This window comes from Suricata suricatta, chromosome 11, assembly GCF_006229205.1.
Source record: "Suricata suricatta isolate VVHF042 chromosome 11, meerkat_22Aug2017_6uvM2_HiC, whole genome shotgun sequence".
Taxonomy (NCBI): domain Eukaryota; kingdom Metazoa; phylum Chordata; class Mammalia; order Carnivora; family Herpestidae; genus Suricata; species Suricata suricatta.
Genome location: NC_043710.1, coordinates 288,514 through 309,097, shown reverse-complemented (window position 1 = coordinate 309,097; position 20,584 = coordinate 288,514). Strand labels below are relative to the sequence as shown.

Here is a 20,584-nt window from a genome sequence, read left to right as displayed (position 1 = left end):
TACATTACTCCAGTTCTGGGACTCAATGAGACAGAAGCTGAGCCTCAGAACCCCACATGGGCCCCAGGGACCTCAGCTAACTTATTCTAACCTTCCCAGGGAAGCGGCTCCAGGAACAGAGTGCATGTGGGAAATTTGAAGTAAAGAAACGAGATCATTACCAAGTGATGTCACAAAGCTACACCAATCGGCAGCAGGCGTTAGCCGAGTGGCGCCCGGACCAGGCCCTGGCTGCGCTGGGAAGTGGAGCCAGCTACGGTGTCAGCGGGGTGACAGGGACCGTCCTGTGCTTCGTCGGACCTGCTGATGTAAAAGAAGTAACATCAGATTTCCAACTTACTCCACACACAAAACCTGAGGTCCAGATAGATTAAAAGATGATTGTTTTTAAAGCATTTATTTATGTTTGAGAGACAGAAACAGTGCAAGTTGGTTTGGGGCTGAGAGGGGGGGAGACATAGAATCGGAAGCAGGCTCCGGGCTCTGAGCTGTCAACACAGAGCCCGACGCGGGGCTCGAACTCACGAACTGTGAGATCATGAGCTGAGCATCAGTCAGACGCTTTAACTGACTGAGCCCCCCGGGTGCCCCTGGGAAGCACATTAAAAGAATGAAAGGTCACGATACAAAAAATATACACAAGTCACATATCAGGTAAATGACTCGTATCCAAAGTATACAATAACCCTTAAAGCTACAAAGCACCCAGTTAAAGTCAGGCAAAAGATCTGACCACGTGTCTCCCCTAGAAGATGTACATGCAAATAGGCACGGGAAAAGGTGCTCAGTACCATGTGTCATTAGGGAATTACAAATTAAAAGGACCCTTGAGATGCCTGGACACAGCTCTCTATTAGAATGGCTGAACTTTAAGGAACCAACCACCTTGGCGGCCAGCAGGCGGGATGGAGCCTCCTCACCGCAGGCGGGGCGCAGAGTGGGGCGGCCACTCGAATTCAGGGTGGTGGCTTCTTAAACAACCCAGCGATCACCTAGCTATTTACCCAACTGACCTGAAAACTCATGTCCACAGAAAACCTGCTCTGGATGTGGGTAACAGCTTACTGCTGATGGCCAGGAATGGGAAGCAGGCAAGGTATTGTCTGTAGGTGAGTGGATACACAAACTATGGTCCATCCAGACAACGGAATGCTGTTCAGTGACAAAAGGAATGAGCTCTGAGCCATGCAGCAACCAAAGGAAACGTACATGCACATGCACATTACTAAGTGAGAAGGCAAAACCACAGAGATGCCAAACCGAGCAGCAGCAGCCGGAGGTGTGGGAGGGGCAGAATTGAACAGGTAGAGGGATTTTTAGAGCAGTGAAACTGTTCTGTATAACACTTTCCTTTAGATATAGGACAATGAGCGGTTGTCAAAACCTACCGGACTTTATTATGTTTTTAAAAATTTTTTAATGTTTATTTTTTATTGAGACAGAGAGGAACAGAACATCAGTAGGGGAGGAGCAGAGAGGGAGACACAGAATCCGAGGCAGGCTCCAGGCTCTGAGCCATCCACACAGAGCCCAACGCGGGGCTCGAACCCACGAACCGGGAGATCATGACCTGAGCCGAAGCTGGATGCTCAACTGACTGAGCCCCCAGGCGCCCCGGCTCTGCTCCCTTCTGCTGTAGCTCCCTCAGCTGCAGACGGGAGGGTAGTCCCCCTCCCCCTGGGGGGCTGTCCGAGGGCGGCCGCTTACACAGTCAGCGCTCTGTCTGAGCTTCCGGGTGCCTGGAGTCCAGACGCTCCCTCGGGCAAGGGTGCCCATGAGCTCCAGCGAGAAGTCCTCAGCGCACCCCCTCCCCACCCCCGCCCTGGCCCGTTGGTCCCGCTGCCCATGGTGCAGAAAGCTGACAAGCTTTTTCTTGTCACTCTGGACTGCGGGTCTGGGACTCTCTGCTGAGGTCCCGACGGCAATATTCCGGGCTTTGGGGGCCACATGGGTCCTGGGGCGCGTCCTTCAGCTTTTTGTTTTGTTTTTCTGCAGCCCTATTCAGTGTAAACCCGTCCTGGACTTTGAGCTGTGCAAAGCTGGCCTGTGGTGGGCTTGGCTCCCCGGCCGGAGGCCCCCACGTCTCCTGCCCCCTTTTTCCGTCACTTCTCAGTCTGCTCCCCTCCTGCAAGGCGGTGCTGGGAGCTGCAGAACCCGGCCCGGTTCTTGCGGGGCTCAGACAACTCCCACTTCGACACCCCTGGCCCCGATGCCCCTCCCGGACCACAGACTCATAAACACAGCGTCTCGGAGGTGGATACTCACCAGACACCCCTGAGTGCAGCCGGCTTCTCCACCTGCAGATGCTTGTCACCCGTTCAGTTGCTAAGACAAAAGCCTCTACCAGCAAGTCCTGTCGGTTCCAGCTCCAAAAGATCCAGAAGCAGACCAATTCTTCGTTTTTTTGGTAAATGTTTATTTTAGAGAGAGACAGAGCGCGTGAGTGGGAAGGGACAGAGAGAGAGGGACAGAGGATCCGAAGCAGGCTCCGTGCTGACAGCAGCGAGCCCGATGTGGGGCTTGAATTCACATATTGTGAGATCATGACCTGAGCTGAAACCAAGAGTCGGACACTTAACCGGCTGAGCCACCAGGCGCCCCGTGGATTGTTTAATAAAGACAGTTGGATCTTCAAATTTACTCAGTTGACGTGGATGAAACCAAATCTTCCAACAAACCAAAGTCCAGGGCCAGACGGCTTCTCAGGGGAATTCTACCGGACATTTATTTTTTTTTAAATTTAAATAGTTTATTACCAAGTTGGTTTCCATATAACACCCCCTGCTCTTCCCCACAAGTGCCCCCCTCCACGACAACCACCCCCATCCCTTCCCCCCTCCCTCCTCAGCCCTCAGTTTGTTCTCAGCATTTTAAAGTCTCTCATGATTTGCCTCCCTCCCTCTCCCCAACTCTTCCCCCCTTCCCCTTCCCATGGTCCCCTGTTAGGTTTCTCCTGCTAGACCTGTGAGCGAAAACATATTCTACCAGACTTTTAAAGAAGAGTCAATACCTATTCTTCTTAAATTGTTCCAAAGAATAGATATGGAAGGAAAACTTCCAAACTCCTTCTACAAGGCCGACATTGCCTGGATTCCAAAACCAGACAAAGACCCCACTAAAAAGGAGAGTTACGGGCTAATATCCTTGATGAACATGCATGCAAACATTCTCAGCAACATCCTACTAAATCAAACACAACAGTCCACTAGAACAATTATTCACCATGATCAAATGAGATTTATTCCAGGGCTTCAGGGATAGTTCAATATTCACAAATCAATTAATTTCTCTTATTCATTTCTTTTATTTATAATATCTTTTATTAATGTGATACAACACATTAATAAGAGAAAGGATAAGAACCATATGATCCCTTCAATGGATGGAGAAAAAGCATTTGACAAAATACAGCATCCATTCTTGATAAAAACCCTCAACAAAGTAGCATTAGATGGAGCATACGTCAACATCATACAGGCTGGACAGGGAAGACCCACTAATATCATCCTCAGCGGGGACCCCTCAGGTCATGAGCAAGACATGAGTGTCCACTGTTGTTCAACACAGTCTGAAGTCTTAGCCTCAGCAATCACACAGCAAAAAAAAAAAAAAATAAAACGGGCAAGGAAGAAGTCAAACTTTCACCATTTGCAGACGACATGATACACTTAAGTAGAAAATCCAAAAGATTCCAGAGAAAAATTGCTAGAACTAACACATTAATTCAGCAAAGTTGCAGGATATAAAATCAAAGTACAGACATTGGTTGCATTTCTATACACCAATAATGAAGTAGCAGAAAAAGAAATCAAGGAATTGACCCCATTTGCAACCAAAACCCACAAGATACCTAGGAATAAATCTAACCTAAGAGGTAAAAAGATCTGTGCACTGAAAACTATAGAAAGCTTATGAAAGAAAAAGACAAAAAGAAATGGGAAATGGGAAAACAATCCATACACATGGATTGGAGGAACAGTGTTAAAATGTCTCTACTACCCAACGGAATCCACACATTTAATGCAATCCCCACCCAAATAACACCAGCATTCTGCGCAGAACTAGAACAATCTTAAAATTTGTGTGGAACCACCAAAGACCCCAACTAGGCAAAGCAATCTTGAAAAAGTAAAGCAAAGCTGGAGAAATCACGATTCTGACTTCAATTATATTACAAAGCTGTAATCACCTCTTTGACCTTGGCCTCAGCAACTTCTTACTTGACACGGCTCCACAGGCAAGGGAAACAAAAGCAAACATGAACTATTAGGACCGCATCAAAATTAAAAGCTTCTACACGGGGAAGGAAACAGTCAACAAAACTAAAAGGCAGCCTATGCAATAGGAGGAGATATTTGCAAATGACATGTCTGATAATGGGTTAATATCCAAAATCTATAAAGAACTTATCAAACTCAACACCCAAAACACAAATAATCCAGCGAATAAATGTGGGACACGAATAGACATTTTTCCAAAGACGACATCCAGATGGCTAACAGACACATGAAAAGACGCTCAACATCACTGGTCATCAGGGAAATACAAATCAGAACACAATGAGACACCACCTCACACCTGTCAGAATGGCTAAAATTAACACAAGAAACAACAGGTGTCTGCGCGGCTGTGGAGTCCGGGAGCCCTCTGACGCCCTTGGCGGGAATGTGCCCTGGGCCAGCCGCCGTGGAGAACGGTCTGGAGGCTCCTCAGAAAACTACAAAAACAGAACTGCCCTGTGACTCAGCAGTCGTACTGCTAGGTATTTACCCAAAGAATAAAAAACACAGATTCGAAGGGGCACATGTGCCCCAATGTTTACAATTCCTCCTGAAGTATGCAGAGAGCCCAGATGCCCATCGGCTGGTGACCGGATAAAGAGGATGCGGTGTATGTATATACCACAGAGCATTACTCGGCCAGTAACGAGAATGAGATCTTGCCATTTGCAAAGATGTGCATGGAGCTAGAGTGTATTATGTTAAGCAAAGTAAGTCAGAGAAAGACAAATACCATACGATTTCACTCATGTGTGGAATCTAAGAAGCAAAACAGATGAAGATATGGGATGGCAGGGAAAGAGAGAGACGGAAACAAACCGGAAGAGGCTCTGAACGAGAGAGAAGAAACCGCGGGGTGACAGAGGGAGGTGGGGGATGGGCTAGGTGGGTGCCGGGTATCAGGAGGGCACTTGCGATGAGTCACGGATTTCTACTCCTGAAACCAAGACTCACTCTATGTTAACTACAATTGAAATAAAAACTACAAAAGGAGAAAAGCAAAAAACCCCCAAAAACTCTCAAAATAAAAGTTCCTAATTGCGAACAATGTTCTACCCACGGTAACCCATACAAATTCACTGAGTCTTAGTATCTTTCATATCTTTTTGTTTTTTATTTTTTAATATTTGTTTTTGCGAGAGAGAGAGAGAGACAGAGCACGAGCAGGGGGAGGGCAGAGAGAGGGAGACACAGCATCTGAGGCAGCGCCAGGCTCCGAGCTGTCATCCCAGAACCCGACACGGGGCTCGAAGTCCTGAATCGCGAGATCATGACCCGAGCCAAAGTCAGATGCTCAGCTGACTGAGCCACCCAGGTGCCCATCTTTCATGACTTTTTAAAAAACGTTTCAATGTTTTATTTTTAACCATTGCAATGATAAGTTAACATAGTGTCGTTGTTAAACATTCAAACCATCGGAGTACAACAAAAGCACCCTCAGAGGTGCGGAGGCACCTCGGGCCCCGCCCCGCAGCCGCCCTTGGAAGGGGTGTCGTGGGAGTGGGGGCTGCGGGGCGGGGCCACCCGCCACCAGCCCGCGCCCTGGTGCCGCGCACACACGTGCACGCGTCTACACCCACACACGCAGGCATCGCTTTCCCGCACAGACCGCGGCTCCCGGCCAGTCCTGTGCCTCGGGGCTGTGTTCCGCATCCTGAACTGGCACACGGGCCCTTACAGGGTTGGCTTCACCTAGTCAACGAGCCGGGCGTCTAACCGGTGCTCCCCTCGGAATCCCAGGCAAGAAGCCGCCAAAGCACCTCACCCAGTCTCCGGACCTGCCGCTTCTCGGCTTCTCGTAGCTTCTGCCAGGGAGGCCCCAGCAGGAGCCACGAGGTGGAGGAAGGGAGGGGCTCTCAGCCGGAGGCAGCGGCGCCTGCAGGTGACCCTCTGCAAGAGGGGCCTCCTCTTGCAGATCGGCAGCCGCCTGGGCTCCTGGGTGCTGGGTGCTGGGTGCTGCTCAGCTCTGGGCAGCGCCTCTGCCTCCCTTTCTCTCCTCCAGCTGGTCCAGGCTCTTTGTAACCGAGGCCGTCACCCGATTCTTCTCTGCTCGCTAACATCTGAAGGGGCTACGCTCCTCAGCGCTGGGCACTGACACGCGCTGACCACTCTCCTACCTCTGGATATTGCTGGTACAAGCAATGAGGTCATGCACAGCCTCTGGGCCCTTCCTTGGGACAGACTCCCCAAACAGAACTGCTCCTAAAAGTACAAGAGGAATTGTGGATGTCGATGGCCGCTGCCAAGCTGTCCCGTCCAGGGCCGGTAAGTGCGGACCCCCGCCTCCTCCAGGGCATGGTGGTGACAGCCCCCAGCCTCTCACCTCAAACCAGCGACAGCCTTCGGAATGTTAGCCGCTGAGCAGAAGGTCATGTGTGACTGTGGGTTTAATGTGGACGCCGAGCACCAGGATTCGTGAGGGCCTCGCAGTCTCCTGGCCAATGACATTTCTCTTTTGTGGCTCGCGGCTTAGGCCGGTCTCATCGTCCTTTGTGTTACTGCTTTCTAGCTCTTCGTGTTCTGGAGATCAACAGTTTGCTGCTACATATGTTGCAAATATTTTTATCTGACTTGTCATGGGGTTTTAATTTTTGTTTGCTGTATTAAAGATTTTAATTTTTATTTAGACAAATCTGTCGTCTTGCTTTCTACCACTTCAGGTTTTATATTTTGCTTGAGAACACCTTCCCAACCCCACCGTATAAAAGGACTATCCTGTATTCTTTTCTAATTCTTTTTAGTTTCGTTCTCCTGCGTGTGTGCCAGTGCGAGGAAGGGACGGCTGCTTCTCTTCAGTTGCCTACTGCTGTTCAAGTGTCCAGCTTCCCTCATTCGGAAGGCTTCCCTTAGCATGACCCACGTTCCCACATTCCGGAGACCTGCTGGACCGCCTGCTTCTGCGCCCCGTTTCTCCCCAGCGTGCTCACTGTGGCCTCCTGCTCCGTTAATTGAATCGTGCAACAATTCAAGGGCATACTCATTACTTTTTTAAAAATGTATTTATTTATCTTTGAGAGAGAGATAGCGCATGAGCAGGGGAGGGGCAGAGACAGGAGGCATAGAATCTGAAGCAGGTTCCAGGCTCTGAGCTGTCAGCACAGAGCCTGACACGGGGCTCAAACTCCTGAACCGGGAGAACATGACCTGAGCCAAAGTCAGATGCTCAACTGCCTGAGCCCCCAGGCGCCCTGCACATTCGTTACTTCTATTTGACTTTTGTCTTTTCGTCTTCATGAACGGGGCGATCTAAAGGGTTTCCTATTCTATTTTGTGCCTCCACGTCTGAATAATTTCTCATCTTGACTACTTTTAATATTTCGTTAGCTAAAATTCCCCTCAGTTTTTTTCACAAATAAATTTAAAGGTGGGAAAAGAAGGTATCCTTCAGGGGTGCCTACATGGCTCAGCCAGCGGAGTGTCCGACTCTTGGTTTCGGCTCAGGGCTTGTGAGATTGAGTGCCGCGTGTGGCCTGCTCGGGATTCTCCCTCTCTCTCTGCCCTTCCCCTGCTCATACGTTCTCCGTCTCTCTCAAAATAAATAAACTTACAAAAGTAGCCTTCATATTTGTCCAAATCAGGAAGTATAATTTCTTACCTAGATCGACATATTGCAAAACATCCGTCCAAATGCATGCAGACGGCATACCCCTGACATGGCTTTCCTGGCTGGAGGGTGGGGAGCATCACCGAGGAGACGCTGGACTGGAAAGACGCTAAGCACAATGCTTTAATTCGACCACATTCACCATATGTGACAACAGAACCCATGCTGGGTCTGTCCTGGTGCCCCGGGGGCAAGTGAGGGGTACGGCGCCCCACTGGCCTCCTGGGCACCAGCAACTGGCCCTGGGCCCGTGACGAGCCTTCCCTTCCCCGGCTGCCAGTGAATGCCGGGTCTGTGCAGGAGTCGGCTCTGGGCCTGCGCCCCGCAGAGTTAAATACCCGCCAGGCTGTGATCAGTCTCCACCGAGCTGTCCCAAAGCGCAGTCAGCGAAAGCCCTGGCTGTCTTATGGGCATCCCCAGACTTACTGTACCCCACCACAGGTTGTTCTGCTCAGTCCTCCCATTTGGTAAGCAGCCCACAACGCTTCGGCCACCACAGCCGGCACCCCGGAGGGTCCCTTCCTCCCACCCCAACTGCCAGCCCTTCACCACCGCCAGTCACTGTGCCTCCAGCGTCCCACTGAACGTCCCTGCCCAGGACCACCATGACCTTAACTCCCGAGGGGCCCCCTGCTCTCAGAGCCCAAGCTGTGCTCCAGGGGCTGAGAGGCAGTCTGCACACCTTTTAGGCCTGACTGCCCCACTTCTACCCTTACTGGACCCTGGGGGCTCCCAGGGGACAGGAGACTTTGGGGGACTCAGGGACTCCAGTGGGACACAGGGTTCCTAGGGGGCTGTGGGGGCTCCTGGGGGGCGAGGTGGGGCTCCAGAAGGACAGGGGCTCCCAGAGGGAGGCGTAGCCCCTAGGGAACAAGCAGGGCTCTGGGAGGCTGGGACGGCTCCAGGGGATGAGGAGGGGATGGGAGGGATGGTGGGGCTCCAAGAGGATGGGGCTGTGCCGCAGAAATCCACGAGGGCACCACGGGGAAGCCCGTAGAGAGTGCCACGGGCTCCAAGCCAACCCTCGTATCTGCCCCCATCTCCTCTTCCTTCCGGTCCTGAGTCTGGGGGCTGCATGGCTTCATAAGGCCCCTCACTGCCCATCACAGTGATGCTGCACCGGAGACTGGAGTGTCCACCTGGCACAGAGCGCCCGTGTGCGCAGCAGCTCAGAGGAGATCGGAGTTTAGTTGGGGCAGAAAATCAATGTAGCGTACCTTACACACTGGGGTCGTTAACACCTTCAGTAACTGCTTGTGTCCTGAACAGAAAATTTAATCCCCTTTCTGGGCTCCTTCTCAACCAGAAGTTGGGTATGAGTCAACCCCAGCCTAGACACCTGGTGTCTATCCTGAGCTGCTAACTCTAAATCATAACTCCCAAAGGTATAAATAATGTGAGTCATATCTCCTTCTCAGAAATAGCTATTCTGGGCCCCCCAAGGACTTGGAGTATAATCCCAAGTACAGGTTGCATTTTGTAATCTTGACATGAGGAAGGTGGTCCTATATCCCGAGATGCTGACTAGAGGCTCAGCTAAACTCCTGAGAATTAGAGCAAGGCGCTGGATTGAGACAAAATACACACACCCACTAAACTGCCGTGAAGGCAGTGAGCAACCATGAGGGGAAGACCCAGGGAAAGGTTTGGCCCAAGAGACAAATCACCAGAAGCATCTGCTGATTCAGAAGACAACAGCCAGCAGGCTGACCAGAACTTTCTACAGAGTCCCAGGATGTAAGAAGAGAATGCAGGGGTGCCTGGGTGGCTCAGTCGGTTAAGCCTCTGACTTCGGCTCAGGTCAGATCTCACGTTCGTGGGTTCGAGCCCCGCGTCAGGTTCTGTGCTGACAGCTAGCTCAGAGCCTGGAGCCTGTTTCCGGTTCTGTGTCTCCTTCTCTCTCTGCCCCTCCCTCTCTCATGCTCTGTCTGTCTCTGTATCAAAAATAAATAAAACATTAAAAAAAAAAAAAAGAAGAGAATGGATTTCAGGAACTGGGCTGAGGAAGATGGACCCCACTAAATTCTCCAGGCCTTGGGCTGGGTCCTAGAAGAGCTACGCCCCAGATCAGGAGTAATCAGAAAAGGGACTGGCTATAATATGAACTGAAGCTCAACCTCCAAATGACCGCAACCCACCCCCAGGGTCAGGACGACCTGATGACGGCCAGCACTCCTGGCCTGGCCGTCTGCTCTGACAGAGGACAGCATCACCCAATGCACTGGCCAGTCATCGGATTCTCTAGGGTTTCTTAAGAAGGAAATATACAACACGCAATCAACAATAATCTGGCATACCAGGAGGTAAGATATGATGGAAAGGAACAGGGACAGAAACGACCCAAGAGAGAGGTATATAATGGCAAGATATGGACTTTAAAATAACTATAGTTAATGTACTCAATTAAGTACAGTGTCAAAAGATGAGACTAACTAATTTGGTTAAGGGGAGACCTGGAAACAAAAACAAGTAAGTACTGGAAATTCTAAAAGAGAAAAACAGAATAACTAAGTTTAAGGACTCGATAGATGGGGTTGACAACAGATTTGATACAGATAAAGAGAGAATTAGTGAATTAAAATGCAGGTCAAAAGCAATTACCTAGACTGAAACAGAGTCCAAGGGCATAAAATCTAGTTAAGGGTGTAAGAGACATGTGTGACAGGGTTAAAAGGTTGACCACACATTTAGTTGAATTCCTAAATGATGATGGGGAAGGGAAGGGGCACCCAAAATATCCGAAGAAATAAGAAATCTGAAAATTTCCCCAAACTGATGAAGGGGACCAAGCTGTACATTCAGAAGCATTATGAGCATCAAGAAGGATAAATACAAAGAAAAACCCATTGAGGCATAGTACAAGGAAACCGCTAACTGAAAATCAAGAGGAATTCTTTCAAGCACCCGTGAAGACAGGCTATGGAGGGTACAAAAGCCAGAAGACAATGGAGTCACGTTCTGAGAACCCTACAGAAATAAATGCCAAGCTATATATAGTTCTACACGCACTAAAAATATCCTTCAAAAAGAGAGGACATAAAATCTTTGTTTCAGAAAAGCAAAAACTCTGGCAGAATCCATCACCAGTAAACTCATGTCAAATGAAATGCCAGAAGATGTTCTCCAAACAGAAAAAAAAGGCAAGGATAGAAGGAGGAAGATGCCCGGATTGAAGAGCAACAAAATTCTAAATGAATACTGAGTGTATAAATTAGTGATAATGAATTTTATTATTTACAAGTAGAGACAAATGCCCTAAGGTTCTTGTACTGTCCAGGAAGTGGCCGAAATGTATACTTCTATTGAACTTTAATAAATCACAGATTATGTATAATCTCTCAAGTAACTACTGAAATAATATCAAAAGAATGCAAAACTACCAAACCAGAAAAAAAATAATTAAAAAAAAACCTAGAAAAAGGCAAAAGAGAAAAAGAAAGAGAAACAGGAACACCAGCAGACAAAACAGAAAGCCCAAAATATATTGGTGATTAAATTAAGTGTAAACAGTCTAAATTTTCCAGTGAAAAGAGAGATCATCAGAGCAGGGGGAAAACCCACCAAATGTCAAGGACACGTGCTTATAAGGAAACACCTTGAATAAAAGAATCCAGGAAAGGTAAGAGGAAGAGAGTGGAAAAAGCGTACCGTGTAAGCACCACCCCAAAGAAAGCCGGCGGGCTGAGTCACCACACAGACTGGACGCTGGGACAAGCAGCACAAGATAGAAATGTCACCGCTTGGTCATAGCCGCGATGTCAGGAGATGCCGGGCGAAGCTCAGCTGTGCCGTCACGGCCACGTCTGCCCCCGACGGCCGGCTGGACAAAGGGAAGGCCCAGCTCCTGTCCAGGTTTGCCAGTACTGTTGCTCAAACACTTGGCTAAACTCGTCACAAGAGAAGCCGGTGACTCAAAGACAAGGGGTCAGAAGAGAGGGAGAGATTTATTCTGGGCGCCGGCAGCCGGGGGAGGTGGCAGGCTCAGGCTTTAACAACCAGCCTCTCTGCCAGCGAGGACACCCTGAGTTTTGCAGGGAGAGGCTCAGGGGCTGCGTGCGAGAGGGCCAGGGTCACGATGTGCTCAGCGTGCGTCACAGGTCGGGGACGGGACATGTGAGGTCTAGGCATTCCATCGCTCTCAAGGCTTTTCTAGCCTGGCAGCTGGAATGTTCCAGTCAATGCAGAGCACCTTCGTCAATGCCTCAGGAAAGTGCAAAAAGAAATCAGAAAAATGGGCTTCAGTTAGAGCATGAGTTAAGTGGTCTTGCCTATGTCTAGCTTTTTTTAAATTTTTAATGTTTTTAATTTATTTTTGGGAGACAGTGAAAGACAGCGTGAGCAGGGGAGGGTCAGAGAGAGAGGGAGATACAGAATCTGAAGCAGGCTCCAGGCTCTGAGTTGTCGGCACAGAGCCCAACACGGGGCTCGAACCCACGAACTGTGAGATCATGACCTGAGCCGAAGCCGGACGCTCAGCTGCCTGAGCCCCCCAGGCGCCCCGCCTATGTCTAGTTTGAACTGTTGCGGTTGGGTCTGCTGCTGAGCTGGAGGCCTTGCTCACGGGGGTGGGCAGGGCATCTCCACAGGTAAAGAGTCCATTTGCTGGGATGGTAAGAGGATTTCAAAAATGGCGCTCTTGACACAGTCCAGAGCTAGAGAAGCGCAGAGCCAGCAGAACTGAAAGGAGAGACAGACACACCATCTCGGCCGGAGTTCTACACCCCTCTCTTAGCAACTACCCAACAAAACCAAAGAATCCACCGAAGCTACAGATTCTGCCAAAGATGAACAAACCGGACATTTATCTTACAAAAACCATCCCAGGAAGAAACAGAAAACCCCGGATACTTCTAGAATTCCTAAAGAAAGAGCATCCATGATGTAAAAACTTCCTACAAAGAACTAAGGCAACTCACTAATGGATTCTATCAGACACTTAAGGAATAATTAACACCACCATTACACAAATGCTTTGAAAAGACATGAAGTGGGAAACATTTCTCACCTCACTCTAAGAGGCCACCACCACCTTGGTTCCACCCAACAGGAACGCTCACGTACGCTCAGCAAAACACATGTGTGTTCGCAGCAATGCTGTGTGTAATAGCCAAGACCCAGTGTTCTGAAACTCCTCGCCGTACGTCAAGAAGGGACAGGTAAGTGAAGCGTGGTATATCCATGCAGTAGAAAACAACATAGCGTGGACACCACAGACCACTGTCACTCACGATGAAATGATTGTCACTCACATAGCTGTTCAGCAAAGGAAAGATATCATGCAATACATGATTCCATTTATTATTTTTTTAAATGTTTATTTTTGAGAGAGAGAGAGAGAGTGTCAGAGCGGGGAAGGGGCAGAGAGAGAGGAAAATACAGAATCCGAAGCAGGCTCCAGGCTCTGAGCTGTCAGCACAGAGCCTGATGTGGGGCTTGAACCCACAACGTGGGAGATCATGACCTGAGCTGAAGTCGGCCGCTTCACTGACTGAGCCCCCCAGGCGCCCCTAATTCTATTTGCATAAATCTCAAAAACAGGCAAAATGAGTCTGTGGAGTTAGAGATCAGAAGAGAGGTCGTCTGAGCCCCCCGTGCCCTGGCACATGCTCGCCTCCCTTCCGTGTGAGCTCGGTGCCTCCTGTGCGAAGCGGCCTGCCTGGCCTCACTACGGTGACTGACCAAGGCCTCTGGTGTCACCCCCGCACAGCTGTCCCCACCAGCTCCTGCGGGCAGGCTGCCGTTGTAAATGTCGTCCAGTTCAGTTCTCAGAGGCTGGCTCAGCATCTGACCAGGGTCCTATCGGAACGTCTGATCCCTGCAGTGCTCACCGGCAGGCGGGAGAAGAACGTCACCCCTGCGCCAGACCACCATGCCGGCACGGAGCACAGCACTCTCGAAGTGCGCACTGCCCCTGTGACTGGCCTGCTTCCTTACTAGGAAGGAAACCAACTCCTTAGAGCCCAAATCTTCTCCCTCAGGGCAAGGAGCCTGACAAGGGTACGCCAAGGCTCCCTGACCCCTGGTGCGATGTGAACTTCCTCCTGCCAAATGACAGAACCTAGCCCGTGAATCAGAGGATACTCTACGGACAGCAGAGAACAGACCTGGGCCGGTCCTCTCCGGGGTAAGGTGAAAGCCGTCAGTTACATAACTGCTCACACACGGACTCAGAGCAGCCACAGATGGACCTTAATTCTCAAACATTTGCTACTTCGTTCTAAATGGCTTCTGTTGCACTTGAGGGGAAGCTGGGGAATCCAGTGTGCTATTTCCACCACGTGCACTTTTTTGTGTTATATTTCAATAAACAAGGTGTTTTCTAAAGGAATAAATTGACAAGAGCAGAAAAGGAACAGCGACCCACCCAAAGACGCGTCTGGACAGCACCTCTGCGTCTGCTTGGCTCGCAGCGCCACAGTCTCAGAGACACGTTCTGGGGGTCTCCCTCCTCAGCCCCTCAGCTCCTGTCTCCTGAGGCCCTCTATGTCGGGATGCTGCAACAGCTTGAGGAAAAGGCAAAAAGAATCCAAAGTCTTTCTATTTCAGGAAACATGGAGTTTGGTGGGGACAGAGGCATTAGAGTGGGAGCAGGTGGGAAGGAGCAAGGACTAAGACCTGTCGGGCGCCTGTCTGGGGCTAGATCGATAGGACAGGGGCACGCGGAAGGCGGGTAAGAGTGGCCACCTCCGGGAGGCACAGTACAGGACAGCAGCAGGGGAACCTCTATGCAGCCAAGATCCCGCGGCAGCTGAACTAAAATTAAAAATGAAGATAGAGACTTAACTGGGAGAATCAGGTGAGTTCAAAAATAAAGACAGCCGTCTCAGTGACTCCCACGGGCGCCCCCCTCGGCCCCACGTGCGGTGGTGACCTTCACGTTCAGCTTCGTTAGGCCTCTCCAAGCGCCTTCCCCCATTTCTCCCTGGTCCTCACAGCAGCCAAGGCCTCACATCGGCATGGATGTCACAAAGGGGACAAAACAGGGCCAAACACTTGTTTTAAATAGTTTTCTTTATCCTTACAAGAATTCCAGGAAATAAATCTAAGAGGTTCGGGCACAGAAAAGAATAAAATGAAAGTAGACCATTTCAGCAGCTTTCCCCAAACTGAGGCTTGTGGGAGGCGAAGGCGCCGCTCCCCGAGCCAGCCCAGGAGCGCCCGTCTGGTGACGAAGTCGAAGCCTCACCCAGAGTCCAGATCAAAGTGCCTTGTGTCTGCAGTGCACTCGCCGGGAGCCCTCCCCCTCACTGCGTGGAGGGAGGTGGGCGATGCCACTCGGACACACGTGAAAATGATCAAGCTGAGTGGCCAGGATGTCTGCCCACGGTCACCACGGGGAACACCCCCCCCCCCGGTTCCAGGCCCTGTGCTCAACCATCTCCTTTGAAGACAACCAGGAGAGCAGCTTACTAAAATGCCCAAGAACAACTCTGACACATAGTTCCCTGATTTGCAAACTTTTTCTCCCAGGATGTCAGTCCTGAGAACTGGGGACTAGTCCACAGCGTATTTACTGATAAGCAACAGAAATGTAAGTCATAACATTAATGTACGAAGTCTGTGATGTTTATTCCTGTAAAAACACTTGCGATCCAGCTCCGACATGTACGCACTTTAGGCCCAATTCCAGCAATCTTGTACTGTTATTTCCCAATAAACACAGAAATGAACTAAAACAGAGACAAGACCACGTACATGTGGCACCAGCGCGTAGTCTTAAGATATCACAGGAGTGTCACCATATTTCGGCAAAAACAACTGCCCGTGACTTCTCCTCCCTCCTCGAAACAACCAGCTCTGCAATACCTGCAGGGCGCCTGTGACCCTGAGCCTGCTTTGCTGTCCCACGTGTGGCTCCAGGTGGCAGGCCTCGGCCTTGCTTACCCCTTCTTCCTCCGAGGCCTCTGCAGTGGTGCTGGCTCAAAGAAGGGCTCCTAAAGTTTGCTGAAATTAATTTTAGAAAACTTAATCAAGGTCAGTACACTATGTCTATATAACAGGAAAGTGCGTAATATAATTAATCAGTTTCTATTAAAACTGTTAAAATAAAATTCTAGCACTTAAAGACGTTCTCCAGAGAGCCAGTTCCTTCTTGAGCACCCTCCCATCCCTTTTGCCCCAGCAGAAACTGGCTCTCCCGGTTCGGTTCCCCTTCCAGCCTGTCAAGCACAGCTGCTTTCTCTCCTAGAGGGCGGGTCCCTGTCCTCCTGGCTCCTTACTGCTGCTTCCAGAGCTTTCTTCCCCTCCTGCGAAAAACTCTCAGCTTTCAATTTTATGCCTCCTCTGAGCACCACTTGTTTCAGTGTGTGGACACCTACCTGGCCACGCCTCTCATCAACTCCTGGTCCCGAAAGGAACCCTCCCAGCCCGGGCCTTCCCTCCCACGGTTCCCTTCACCAGGGATTTCTGCCTGTTCTGCTCAGTGTTGAATCCTCAGTACCTACAGCACAGCCAGGCACACGGGGTTACGGAATAAACATTTATTGAATGAATGCACTTGAGTGAGACACAGAATTAGAACGGCTTTTGACGGTGTTAGATAAATGAAGCACTGGGCACAGACTACAAACGTCGCCTTACGAATAACACTCTTTCCTACAAAATCATCTTTTCTCCCTCCTTGTGTATACTCTCCAGCTCTGCCGCGCAGTCGGTGCTCCGCAGAGGACCGCCGTGCAGACCCTCCGAACCAAGCCTCCAGCCCCATCGCGTTAATGTCACTGCCTGGACCCGGCGTCCGAGGTACACCCCGGAACGCTCCGTCGGCCCCGGGCGGGAAGCCAGGAGGGCCGAGCCGGGACCACCTGCTCTGCCCCGCTCCGCGTGGAAACTCGGACACCAGCGGCTCCGCGGGGGAGAGCCGCCGCCCGGGCCCCGCCTCACGCGAGGCCCGCCCACCGCCCGGACCACGCCCCTCCTTCAGGGCCCCGCCCCACACGAAGCCCAGCCCTGCCGCCTAGACCCCGCCTAGTCCCGCCCCGCCGCCTAAACCCCGTCCCACTACCGGTTCCGACGTCGCAGCGACGTCGCTCTACGCCAGGCACCGCCTCTGTCGGAAGTGGGCCACCTCTTAGTCCGTCGTCTGGAGGTCAGTCACTGCCAGGGTCCCTGCTCGGGGTCAGCTCTTACCAGCGCCGGCCTTGGTCGGGTCGACTGTGGACTCGCGCCGGGCCCTGCTGCGGCCATGCTGCCCGGGAGAGACGTGCGCTCTTGAAGCGACACCGGGGGGGGGGGGGCAGGGAGCAGGACCCGGGGGTTCGGGGGCGGGGACGGGGTCGTGAGGGGAAGCAGCCGGGACTGGAGGTCGGGGCGGGGCCCTGCGAGCGTCCACGCGTCCCGGTGACGTCAGGGCATCCACGTGCGCTCCCCGCGCGTGCGCACTTGCCGCCGGCCCGCCTCCGGGGGCACGCTGGGACTCCCTGCGCTTGGGCGGTGGGTCTGCACTTGTGCGGTCGGCGTCTTGGTAGTTCTATCCTTTCCTTGTTGGCGTCCGACCTGATCCCTGGTCTGTTGGCCCCACGCAAGCTACGCAAGCAGGGACTGGCTCCGCCGACATTGTCCCCGGAGTAACCCTGGGCCTTATTCCTCAAAGAACCGCCCCTCCCGCCCCCCCAAGGAGGACACCCTGGGCAGAGGGGACTTGCCCGGGTCACCCCACAGGATACTGGGCGTTGAGCCTGGCTAACTCCCCGCCCGGCAACTTTGCCCCTGTCATTCACCCGAGAACCTTGCGGAGAATTGGATGGCCGGCTCAGGTGGGGAAGCCAAAAATGTAAATGGGACAGCGCCTGGGGAGGGCTTTGGGGTTGTCAGAGGATTGGCTGAAATTTAAAAAGGGCGTCCAGGCACTTTGCATTATTGGGTTGGCATCATTGGCACTCGGGGGTGGAGACTTGTGAGTGTGGGGAAAGCTGGCAGGCCCGCAGCGTCTCAGGACGCCTGGTGGGCAGTGTGTTGGAAGGACCTTAGAACCAGGCGAGCCACCCTCGTGGACGGTGTGCCAGGAAGGTAACCAGGTGGGAGAATATGCTGTAAAGCCTGAAAAACCTGAAAACGTCAGCCTGTAGACACTGGTTGAGCAAACTGGATACATTCAGTTGCACAATGTGGTCATTAAAAGGTTGTATTGCGTACTGATTAGTACACGCTGTGCGCACGGCTGTTCTCAGGGAAAACACAACAGCCCCGTAATGCTTTAGTTTCCTACTGTGACACGCTGCCACAGATTTTTTATTTTGCAGTTCTTAAGATTAGCAGTCAGAAATGGGCCTTAGCAGGTCAAATCGAAGTACCCACCAGCCTGGTTCCTGCCAGAGGTTGCAGAGGAGAAGCTGATTGTGGACCTTTTCCAGCTTCTTCAAGCCCAGCCACTCCCACCTCTGCTACCATCGCCACAGCTCTCTCACTCTGACACTTTTGTCTCCCTCTTAGGAGGACCCTCGTGATTACTTTGGGCCTCTTCAAGTAATCCAGGGCAGTGTCTCCATCTCAAAATCTTTACCGTAGTCACATCTGCAAAGACCCCTTTGCTACGTAAGGTGGGGATTAGGACATGGTCATCTTTGATTATTATTCTACCGACCACTACTGGTGTCTCATTTGTTATTTAAAAAGATGTATATTGTGCACACAGAGGAGTGGGACCGGACTCACAGAAGTCAGAGCCTTTGTGTCTAGAAGGTGGGCATTCTAGGGCTCTTCATTTTATTTCTATCTTCTCATTTTTCTAAAAAGATCACATACTGTTCATGTGATAAAATCATGTTTTATAGAGGCGCCTGGGTGGCTCAGTCAGTTAAGCATCCGGCTTTGGCTCAGGTCAAGATCTCACGGTTCGTGGGTTCGAGCCCCGCGTCGGGCTCTGTGCTGACAGCTCAGAGCCTGGAGCTGCTTCGGATTCTGTATCTCCCTCTCTCTCTGCCCCTCCCCTGCTCGAGCTGCCTCTCTCTGTCTGCCAAAAATAAATAAAAAACATAAAATTAAAAAGATCATGTTTTATAGCAGAGGAAACCATCAACAAAATGAGAAGGCACACTACTGAGTGGGAGAAGATATTTGCAAATGATATATGTGATAAGGGGTTACTATCCAAAAAATATGAAGAAATCTTAGAACATAGGACCTAAAAATCCAAAGCAATCTGATTAAAAATGAGCAGAGGACCTGAAGAGACATTTCTCTGAAGAAGACATCAGATACCTAACAGACATAGGAAAAGCACTCAATGCCACTCCTCATCAGGGAAATGCAAATCAAACTACAGTGGTACGCCACCTCCCACCTGTAGGAATGTAATTGGTGAGGATGTGGAGAGAAGGGAACAGGGCTGCACTGTGGGTCGGGATGTAAAGTGGAAAACAGTAGGGAGGTTCCTCAGAAAGTTAAAAATACCAAGTGACCATTAATTTCATTTCTGGGTATTTGCCTGAAGGAAACAAACAATCCTGTGGAAGTTGGTTGGAACACTTGTACCCGGAGGCCCCTCCAATCCGAACCATCCTCAGCCTGCAGAAGCTGCAGGAAACCGAAGCCCAGCTCCACCCTGGTCTGCGACAGGTGGAGGAGAGCTGCTGGGCTTCACTGCCTCCACTGGATGGCTTGTCAACCTGACAACTTGCACCTGCTCTGAGGGCGCTATGGGGGGGTTGCTTCTGCTTTGGCCCAACTCTGCCAATCCACTGCATTCTTTGGGACCCCTAGTGCCCCACAGTGGTGGCCCTGACCCAGCCAAATATTCTTCCCAAATTGAATAACCATTCACTTTATTTCCCCCAAAGAACTGACTCCAGCTCCCAGGCCCCTCATCCCCTACCCATACTGTGCTGCCCCCTGGTGGCCATAAAGATTGTGCCAAGTCTGCAATGAACACTCCGACCCATCTCCCTCCTAGCCTGCCGTAGCCTCTGGGCCACAGCCTCGCAAGGCTTGCTCTCGCTGGGGAAGGGACCTACTTGACCTCCGTCCTGCCCCTCCACTCACTCCTGACGTGACTCGCTTTTATCCTGCATTATCCACCTTCCTCCCCACCTTTGCACTTTCCATATTCTAAATGCTATTAATTTACTTTTTAATTATATGCACTGGACTCACATTGGACTGTGAGCTCCCTCAGTGAGGTCTGAGACCTTGCTCTGCCTTGCTGGCAGCCCAAGTGCCCAGCGTAGTGCCTGGCACTCAGTAGCTGTTGGGTAAGCATTGGTCGAAGTGACGGATGCCTGTGTGATGAGAACGCGTACATCATCCCTGATCTAACGAGTGTACAGGTCAGTGAGGGACTCCCGGCCGAGCTCCAGCTGGGCCGCCCCAGGAGGTGAGCTGCACGGGCAGAGAGCACTGTGTAAAGCGCGCCCGCTCCCCCCCCCTCCCGGTGTTTGAAACTGTCTTGTTCCGCATGTTTGAAAAACTGAACTAGGAACTCTTGAAGCTCTTCCCGTCAGTAATGCAGTTCTTCTAACGGGCAGAGGAGGGTGCTGTAGAGCAGGCCCTGACAGCCGGGCCGCCTCTTTGTAAAGCAAGCGTCCGAGTTAGGTTTTGCCCGCGGAGCGCCCGCTCCAAAACCGGCTCTCGCCCAGAAACGCTGCCCGCCAGGAATGGAGGGCCGGCCCCCGTCTGGGGCGAGGGGGCCCTGGGAGACGATGCCGGGCTGCGGGGCGCGGGCGGGTCACCACGCGCCCGTCGCCCCGTCCGGGCTGCGGCCCGG

General features: G+C 51.4%; 1 protein-coding gene and 1 long non-coding RNA gene across 4 annotated transcripts in view; one reads left to right on the top strand and one right to left on the bottom strand.

Annotated features, from left to right (window-relative positions):
- Nucleotides 1-17,101, bottom strand: part of LOC115272138 — a 20,132-nt gene extending 3,031 nt beyond the window's left edge. Inside the window, exons 1-3 of one of the 3 annotated variants that reach the window (XR_003900265.1) lie at nucleotides 16,889-17,101; nucleotides 15,691-15,828; nucleotides 162-303 (exon numbers count right to left, since the gene is read on the bottom strand). This is a non-coding gene — a long non-coding RNA (uncharacterized LOC115272138). Of the gene's footprint in view, nucleotides 1-161; nucleotides 304-14,248; nucleotides 14,859-15,690; nucleotides 15,829-16,888 lie in introns of those variants that run through there. The other 2 variants (XR_003900264.1, XR_003900266.1) reach the window with 2 other exon arrangements.
- RNH1 (ribonuclease/angiogenin inhibitor 1) overlaps nucleotides 16,866-20,584 on the top strand; it is an 11,477-nt gene continuing 7,758 nt past the window's right edge. The window contains exon 1 of the mRNA XM_029915165.1: nucleotides 16,866-16,972. The gene's annotated coding sequence lies outside the window, so the exon portion shown is untranslated. The remainder of the gene's footprint in view (nucleotides 16,973-20,584) is intronic.